The sequence below is a fragment of the Suncus etruscus genome, chromosome 4 (genome assembly GCF_024139225.1).
Source record: "Suncus etruscus isolate mSunEtr1 chromosome 4, mSunEtr1.pri.cur, whole genome shotgun sequence".
In the NCBI taxonomy this organism is placed as follows: Eukaryota; Metazoa; Chordata; class Mammalia; order Eulipotyphla; family Soricidae; genus Suncus; species Suncus etruscus.
In genome coordinates, this window is record NC_064851.1 from 5138125 (window position 1) to 5147465 (window position 9341).

Genomic DNA, 9341 nt, shown 5'->3' on the forward strand with positions numbered 1-9341 from the left:
CATACAAGGAAATTTAGTCACACATACTCGGACTCACAGGGCCCATATCTCGCTGCTCAAAGGCAAAACAGCCCCTCTGAACTTGCCTGGAATCTCTCCATGCCCTATGCTCCCCCCTACAGTACTCCCCCCCATCTCAGAAAGACCAGATGCAATGCTGGGAACCCCAGCCCCCTCCCCCAGAAACTCCCTGCCAACCCCTCATGGCAGCTTCGCCCTCCCTCACCCCTGCCCTGCCAGGGCAGCACCGTCTCACCCACAAACAGCTCCTGTCTCCGAGGCTGGCTGCCTCCCTGCCTCCTCCCAGCCGGGAGGCCCCTCATGGGACAGCAGCCCAGCTTCCCCCAGGAGGGTCCGGGAGGGAGGGAAGGAGAACCGGGGCCAGGACCACCAACCCAAGGAACCCCCTTTCCTCCAGGGGAACTCTGCAAGCAGGTGGCAAGCGCGCGGGAAATGGAGGAGACTGCGGCCCAGGATGAGTCAGAACCGAAGAGTCACTGTGACCTCCACTTGTGTGTCTCCCCAAAGCTGTCAGGGGCCCCGGTGGGGGCAGGGAGGGGGCCTGGGATGTCACCTGGCTGTGCCACCGGCTCCTGAACCAGCCGCTGCTGCCTGAACTGGGACGTGGCCATCTCCCCGGAGAGCCAGGTAGCAGTCACCCCACTTCCTGCAACTCAGTGGTAGAAGTAAGACCTGGGGGGGGGGCGGGACCCATGATCAGATAAAGATCTTCCTCCCCCGCTCAGCTGGGGGGGGGCACCTTAGGCACTGGGGAGGGACTGCTAACATGCTTACGTAAGCCCCCTACATCACACCATGCACTCCAGGAGCCCAGGTTTGGGGACCCTCTCTACGCTCCCCCCACAATGCACTCCACACACAGGCCACCCCATGAGCCTCTGACACTTCTGCCAGGTCACACCCACAGCTGGGCTGGCTAATAGGCAGAAGCAGGAGTTAAAACTCCAAACCCACGGGGGGGGGGGGGGCTTTTGTGTTTGAAAATCAAAGAAAGTAGGAAAGTGAGGTATGGGGGTGAGGGGATCCCATGTGAGGGTCCCTGCAGCAAGTTCTGTTCTCTCCTGTTCATACCTTGTTTTATTGGAGGGGGTTTCTAGGCTCAATCAGACGGTGCTCAGTGGTTACTCCTAGCTCTGTGCTCCGGAATCACTTCTGACAGCCTGGGGGGGGGGGAGACCGTATGGGATTAGGGCGTGGGGGGAATCAAGCCCGGATCAGCAAAAGCCCTCCCTGCTTTGCTATTGCTCTGGTCCTGTCCCTTTTTCACACCTTTCTAACCAGGAAGGTGAATGAGTACTTTTTCTTTTTTCTTTTTTTTTTATCTTCTTCAAGAACTCTTGATGGGTAGGAGAGAAGGGCAGGAGGGCAAGACAGATGCCCTCCCCTCCCCCCCTCTTTCCCCCCCCCCCCTCCAGCCGTGTGTCAACACAGTTCTGGTCCATGCTGTTCCAGACATGCCAGTCTCTGGGCAGTTTCTCCTTTCCAGAATCTTAACCTGTTTATTTCCCCTGATCATGAATATACCTGATATCAACCCCCTCCTCCTACATTCAGACCCCACAGTGTTCCCATGGGTCTCTTATCTCTACCATCTCTGAGGCCACTCTTGTCACCCTGCCTTCAGAGGAAGAGTTCCAGGGGACCAGCAGCACCAAGGTCACACAATCTTAGGACGAACATCCTCACACCCCCAAAAGAGCTCCGGGAGCTTTCATGGCATCTGCATCCTAATCCCAAAAAGAGGCAAGAGAAATTAAGGTAGACTCTGTGTGTGTGTGTGTGTGTGTGTCTCTGTGTGTGTGTGTGTGTGTGTGTGTGTGTGTGGTTTTTGGGTCACACCTGGCAGTGCTCAGGGGTTATTCCTGGCTCCAGGCTCAGAAATTGCTCCTGGCAGGCACGGGGGACCATATGGGATGCCGGTGCCGGGATTCGAACCGATGACCTCCTGCATGAAAGGCAAACGCCTTACCTCCATGCTATCTCTCCGGCCCCCCAAGATAGACTCTTAAAGTCCATTTCCCCCCAAGGGTTGCCCTGAAACTCACATTCCCCCCTCAACTCCTTGCATTGCAGTCCCCCTTCCCTCTCCACACCCTGTACCATGGGAGTAGCACCCCCCCCCCCGCCTGCATGCTCTTCCATGCTCTGCTGTAAACACTCGAACCCTAGCACCTGAGCCACTGGCATTGCCCACGAATGGTTTCATTCACAAAGCTGCCAAATTCTGGGTCCTGGTGCCCCAGCACACAGGATCAGCTGGTCCTGCCTGCCTGGATCTGAGGATCTGAGGCTTTCCAGGCCTTTTAGGGCTCCTGTCAGTCTCTGAGAGTCCCGACACCAGCTAGGCCAGCAACGGGGGGGATAAGGAACTCATGGGGCTCAGAAGCCTCTCCAGGAATGCTGCTCCTAAAGGAGTTTGGAAGGATGAAAGATCCTCCTCCAACGGTGTGAGAGAGCACGCACACAGACAGACACCTTAGGGGGATTCCATCAGAGCAGTCCCATTTTATTAAAAATTGAGGCAGGGGTTTATATAGGGTACAGGTGGCCGCAGCTAGCCAAAAGGGGGTAATTCCATAAAAGGACAATGTCACCTGGGCTTGTGGCATTCTATCTCAGCCATGTCCTGTTTTTCTTTTTTTGATTTTTGGGTCACAGCTGGGGTTACTCCTGGCTCCAGGCTCAGTAATCGCTCCTGGCAGGCTCAGGGGACCATATGGGATGCTGGGATTCGAACCCATGACCTTCTGCATGAAAGGCAAAGCCTTACCTTCATGCTATCTCTCCAGTCCCATGTCCTGTTTTTCTAAGGGTTGGTGCCATAGGCTAATCCTGTTTTGAAAAAAAAAAAAATGTCAGACTGGACACACAAATTGTGTCTTTCCCTTATCATGATTAAGCTTGTTTGGTTTTTTTGTTTGTTTGTTTGTTTTTGGGTCTCACCAGCAGCTCGCAGGGGTTACTCCTGGCTATGCGCTCAGAAATTGCTCCTGGCAGGCTCGGGGGACTATATGGGATGCCGGGATTCGAACCACTGTCCTTCCATATGCAAGGCAAACGCCTTACCTCCATGTTATTTCTCCAGCCCTAAGTTTGTTTGTTTGTTTGTTTGTTTGTTTTTTGATTTTTCGGACCACAGCCGTTTGATGCTCAGGGGTTACTCCTGGCTAAGCACTCAGAAATTGCCCTGGGCTTGGAGGGACCATATGGGATGCTGGGGGATTGAACCTTGGTCCTTCCTTGGCTAGAGCTTGCAAAGCAGACACCTTACCTCTAGCGCCACCTCACCAGCCCCTAAGTTTGTTTTTAATGTTTTGTTTTGTTTTGGTTTGGTTTGGTTTTTGGGTCATACCCGGCAGCATTCAGGGGTTACTCCTGGCTCCATGCTCAGAAATCGCTCCTGGCAGACTCGGGGGACTATATGGGATGCCGAGATTTGAACCACCATCCTTCTGCATCTAAGGCAAACACCTTACCGCTGTGCTATCTCTCGGGCCCCTGTTTTTAATGTTTAATTTTTTGTTGTTGTTTTTTTTCCTTGGGCCACACCTGGCAGCACTCAGTGATTACTCCTGACTCTGCACTCTGCAGGCTTGGGGGACCATATGGGATACCTGGGGATCGAACAGCCCATTAAAAAGCCCCTCCCCGGTTCGGCAGCATGCAAGGCAAATGACCTACCACTGTGTTATTCCTCCGGCCCCATGATTAAGTTATATCAGAGCATATTCTCTTATTGAGTGAGGGTGGGGACAGGAGATGCAAAACTGACATCACATCTCTTTGTTTAGCAGGGGTGAAAGCTGGGGGATGGAAAGCTGGGGTACAACAGGTTCCGACTGGAACAAAGCCCCCATTGGCAGCTGAATCCTGTCCTTGGACAGAAAAATAGCACAGGGGTTAAGGTTCTTGCCTTGCACTTGGCCAAGCCAGGTTCAATCACCAGAGCCAAGAGCCAGGAGTAAGTCCTGAGCACAGCCAGGCATGGCCCCAAACCCTCAACCCCCCAAAAAAGATAATGGAATTTTATTTTTTTAACTTTATTGATTGGTTTTTGGGGCACACCCAGTAGTACTCAGGAGGGATCACTCCTGGCTTTGCACTCAGAAATCGCCCCTGGCAGGCTGGGGGGGGGGCATATGGGATGCTGAGAGTCCAACTGGATCAAACTCTCTACCACTGTGCTATCTCTCCAGCCCTGACAATGGAATTTTAAAAAGCACAGCCCATTAAAAAGCCCTTCCCCTATCTCCCATCTTCAGGGGTCTGGGATGCAGCTGTCCAGTTCCCTGGATGTGTGTCTGCATCCAGAGTTTCTGGAGGAGCATCAGGATTGTTCCAGGGTCTACACCAGGGGTCCTCAAACTATAGCCTACAGGCCACATGCGGCCAGCCGAAGACATTTATCCAGCCACTGGGTGTTTTTGCCACTGCTGCCTGTCCTGCTTAGCCGCTGACTCATCCTGATTTTTTTTTTTTCTGGTTTTTGGGCCACACCCGGTGACGCTCAGGGGCTACTCCTGGCTATGCACTCAGGAATTGCTCCTGGCTCGGGGGACCATATGGGATGCTGGGGGATCGAACCACGGTTCGTTCTAGGTTAGCATGTGCAAGGCAAACACCCTATTGCTTGCACCACCGCTCCGACCCTCATCCTGATTTCTACCTCTCTACTTGTCCTCTCAGTCTCGGGCAGGGGTTCTCAAACTACAGCCCGCAAGGCCACTACTGTTCAGTTGTTTTTTGTTTGTTTCTTTGTTTGTTTCTAACTAGTCCTGCTCTCCAATGATCTGAAGCACAGATCATTGTGCCTGATTAAAAAGCTTGAGGAACCCTGGTCTGATGTGCAGAAGACAGAATGAAACAAGGCAGGTGGTGAAAAGACATACAGTCACCCAGCGGAGCTCAAAGCTTATCCTGCCTCTGAAATCAGGAATCACTCCTGGCAGGCTCAGGAGGACCCTACGGAATGCCAGGGGTTCGAACCTGGGTTGGACGTGTGCAAGGCAGACGCCCTACCCACTGTGCTGTCACTCTGGCCACCCATCCAGTCTTTTCGAGTCTTCCTTGCCAGACCTGGCAATCTAGGCAGAAATTCAGACTGTGTTCTCTGGGTGACAAGGAGCCCAGGGTGGGGCCCTGGACCCCGTCAGTCTGATGTCTCACCCAGGCCTGCCGGCCAATGCTAGTGGGACCCTCCATGGATCCCCCAGACAAAACCCAACTCCCCTTTCCCATGGGAAGGGGCTTTGCTTTCTCTAGCCTGTCCCCCAGTGCAAGTGTCTATGATCTCAGAAAACAGTTTCGACTCAAGTAGCATCTTCAGGGGTTGGCCTGTGGGAAGCTTCTTTCTCGCCCAGAATTGTCACCTGTGTGTATGTGTGTTTGCTTTTGGGACTCGGAATCTGCAGTGTGTATGTGTGTGTGTGTGTGTGTGTGTGTGTGTGCGCGTGCGTGCCTGTCTGTGCAAGCATTGGTGAGTGTGTTTGTGCAGAAATTTGCATGCGTGTTTTGGGTACACGTGTTTATGTATGTGTGCGTATGCATGTTGCGTGTGTGTCTTCAAGACTCAGGCACTGCCACGCGGCCTCGTTCTGGGAAAGGAGCAGCCCCATGGGTCGCTTGGGTTCTGGAAGGAGGCCCCAGGCCTGAGTGTGAACCACAGAAAACAGGGCCCTGAGCTCCCCTCAGCCTGGGGTTAACCCCTGATTCTCAGAACTCAGGCTATGCATGTGTGGTAGACCCTTAGAGTGACCCTGAGATCTGGGTTTCTATCTGCGGACCCCAAAGAAGGAAGCTTATTGGCCCCAGCCCCAGAGCAAAAAGAAGGTGAGATGGGGCCAGAGCGATAACATAGCTGGGAGAGCTTTTGCCTTGCACGCAGTCGACCTGGGTTCAATCCCTGGCATCCCTTATGGTCCCTCAAGCCTGCCAGGAGTGATTCCTGAGCTCAGGACCAGGAGTAACCCTGAGCACCATCAAGTTTGACCAAACATGACAATAAAACAAAACAAAAACCCAAAAGGCAAGGCTGAGAGGGCCTGCGTATTTCTCATTGATTCTCTAGGTGCTGGATGCAAGCAGCTGAAGACTCACCCCAGATATTCCCAGAAAAGAGAGGGAGGATGGTGCCTGAAGTGACAACACAGCGGTAGGACGATTGTCTTGCATGCAGCCAACTTGGGATGAACTTGGGTTCGATCCTTGGCATCCCATATGGTCCCCTGAGCCTGCCAAGAGCGATTTCTAAATGCAGAGCCAGAAGAAACCCTTGAGCATTGCCGGTTGTGGCCCAAAAACGTGAGGTGGGGTCAGGGGTGGGGGGGTGGGAGAGAGAGAGAGAGAGAGAGAGAGAGAGAGAGAGAGAGAGAGAGAGAGAGAGAGAGAGAGAGAGAGAATATGGGAATCTACGCAAAGCAAACTTTCCCCTCTTTTAAAACTCAGGTAGGGGAGAACAAGATAGTCCAGGGTTAAGATGGTCACTTTAGGAGCCAGAAAGATAGCACAGCGGGTTGGTTTGTTTGTTTTTCTTTCTTTCTTTTTTTTTTTTTTTTTTTTTTTGCCTTGCATGAGGCTGACCCTGGACCAACAGTGGTTCGATTCCCGACATCCCATATGGTCCCCTGAGCCTGCCAGGGGCAATTTCTGAGCACAGAGCCAGAAATAAACCCTGAGTGTCACTGAGTGTGACCCAAAAAACAAACAGAAAGAAAGAAAGAAAGAAGAAGAAAAAGAAAGAAAGAAGAAAGAAAGAAAGAAAAAGAAAGAAAGAAAGAAAGAAAGAAAAGAAAAGAAAGAAAGAAAAGAAGAAAGAAAGAAAGAAAGAAAGAAAGAAAGAAAGAAAGAAAGAAAGAAAGAAAGAAAGAAAGAAAGAAAGAAAGAAAGAAAGAAAGAAAGAAAGAGAAAGAAAGAAAGAAAGAAAGAAAGAAAGAAAGAAAGAAAGAAAGAAAGAAAGAAAGAAAGAAAGAAAGAAAGAAAGAAAGAAAGAAAGAAAAAAGACTCATTTTGCACATAGGCACGCTAAAATACAGGTTTGTATTCTCTTTGGTCTCTTGAGACTGCCATCAGGTTGTAGGCTGCCCTTCTCTCCTGGGCCTCCAGGCTCAATCAACAAGAGTAGGTTCCATCTAGCTACACTGCAGTGGTTCTCAAATAGTGGGGCGCACCCCCCAAGGGGTGTCCCGTCGCCCCCCCGGGGGTGCCCAAGGCTCCGTAAAGGGGGGCGCGTTTGACCTCGGCAAACACTGTCATAACAAACTAAGCCCCGTGTTTATATCTCTGTATGTCTCTGGAGCTGAGAGTCGCTGTGTTCTGCTTCAAACCCCACTTCGAAAAGCGATGCATTGCAAAACGTGCTCCTTGTAGCCACTAATCCAGACATCACCACTGATTAAAAAATCAGCTCAAATTATTTTATATTTTTTGTTTTGCAGGTTAAAGTTTTTAATAAAGATACTATTTACAGTCACACGAGGGGCACGAAAAATGTTTTCTTCTTCCTAGAGGGGCATGACAGAAAATAATTAAGAAGCACTGAGCTACAGAAAATGGGAAGGCAGGTTCCTATCAGAAAGAGAGTGCTGTGGGCAGGACACTTGCCTTGCATACTAATGACCTGGGCTCCATCCCCGGCATCCCACCTGGTCCCCTGGACCCCCACCAGGATTGATCTCTGAGCACAGAGCCAAGAGTCAACCTCAGGCATTACAGGGCGAAAACAAAATTTGGTCACCAATTTGAACTCAGAAATTATAAACACATAACCAAGTGTGTCCAGGTGCACTGCAGAAACAAGGGGCATCTGGAGGCAAAGGGGGTGCGAGGAGCTAGGCAAGAACCCCTGGACAATCTTTGAAGAGCTGCCCAGATGCTCGGTGAGCGCTGGGTGGTGATCCCCCCCCCAACACTGTCTTTCAATCAGAGGTTTCTGTCATGCCTCGTTCCACAAATCCTTTATACGTTTATTTTTGATGATTGGAGGGGGGCGCTCCCCAAACTAGGTGGATCCCAGGGCTGCTCCAGGAATGCTTGGCTCACACAGCCAGGTAGTCTCAAAATTCTGCAGGTGATGCCGACGTCCACCAGGGTCTCAGTCAGCAGTGCAAGGATGGGGGCTCAGGTGCCAAAGATGAAACCTGGGGTTTCTCAGGGTGCAAGAGTGTGCCCCTGCTAGCCCCCAGCCCCCAAATCTTCTGGAGTCAAAGTATCCAGGGCAGCTTCAGATGTGTCTGCCATGGGAATTCCTTGGAAGCACAGCATGTGGAAACGGCCACATACAGGGGGGTCCCTCCTCCTTCCTCCTTCCTTCCACTTTTCCTCCCTTCCTTCTTTCTTTTCTCCATTCCTTCTCTTTTTTCTTCCTCCCTTTCTTCCCCTCTCTTTCTTCCTTCTTTCTTCCTACTTCCTTTTCTTCCTTCTTCTCTCCCTCCTCCCTCTTCCTTCCTTTCTTTTTTCCTTCTTTTTCTTTCTCCTTTTCTTCTTTCTCCTTCCTTCTTTCTTCTTTCCTACCTTCCTGTCTTCTTTCTCCTTCCTTCTTTCTTTCTTTTCTTTCTTTACCCTTCCTTCCTCCCTCCCTCCCTTCTTCCTTCCTTCCTTCCTCCCTCCCTTCTTCCTCCCTCCCTCCCTTCTTCCTTCCTTCCTTCCTTCCTTCCTTTCCTGTTGTTTGGGTCACATCCACAAGTACTCAGGTCTGCACGCTGTAACTACCCCCAGGTGATGTTCAGGGGACTTGGGGGCATTGAATCCAAACTGGCCTTGGATGAGGCAAGAACCTTGCCCAGCTGCTCTAGTTCTCTGCCCAGCTGTTTCAGTGGTGTTGGCCTATGTTGAATTGGTGAAATGAAAGGAGCAAGTGGATCGAGCTGAAGACCTGTTCCGCACACACATCAATTTTTTTTTTTTTTTTTTTTGGTTTTTGGGTCACACCCGGCGTTGCTCAGGGGTTACTCCTGGCTGTCTGCTCAGAAATAGCTCCTGGCAGGCACGGGGGACCATATGGGACACCAGGATTTGAACCAACCACCTTTGGTCCTGGGTCGGCTGCTTGCAAGGCAAACGCCGCTGTGCTAACTCTCCGGGCCCATTTTTGTCAGGTCTTTCATTCCTGGTGGGAGGTGTGGAAGTTGGGAATGAGTGAGTGGAATTGGCGCCCCCTACAGGTGCACCTGAATATTGCATCCCAGCTCACCAACCTCAGAGTGAACTGAACCAGGCTGACTTGGGTTCGACCCCCAGCATCCCATATAAGCCCCCCTGAGTCCTGTTGGGAGTGATTCCAGAGCACAGGGCCAAGAGTCAGCCCTGAGTACAGTGGATGTCTC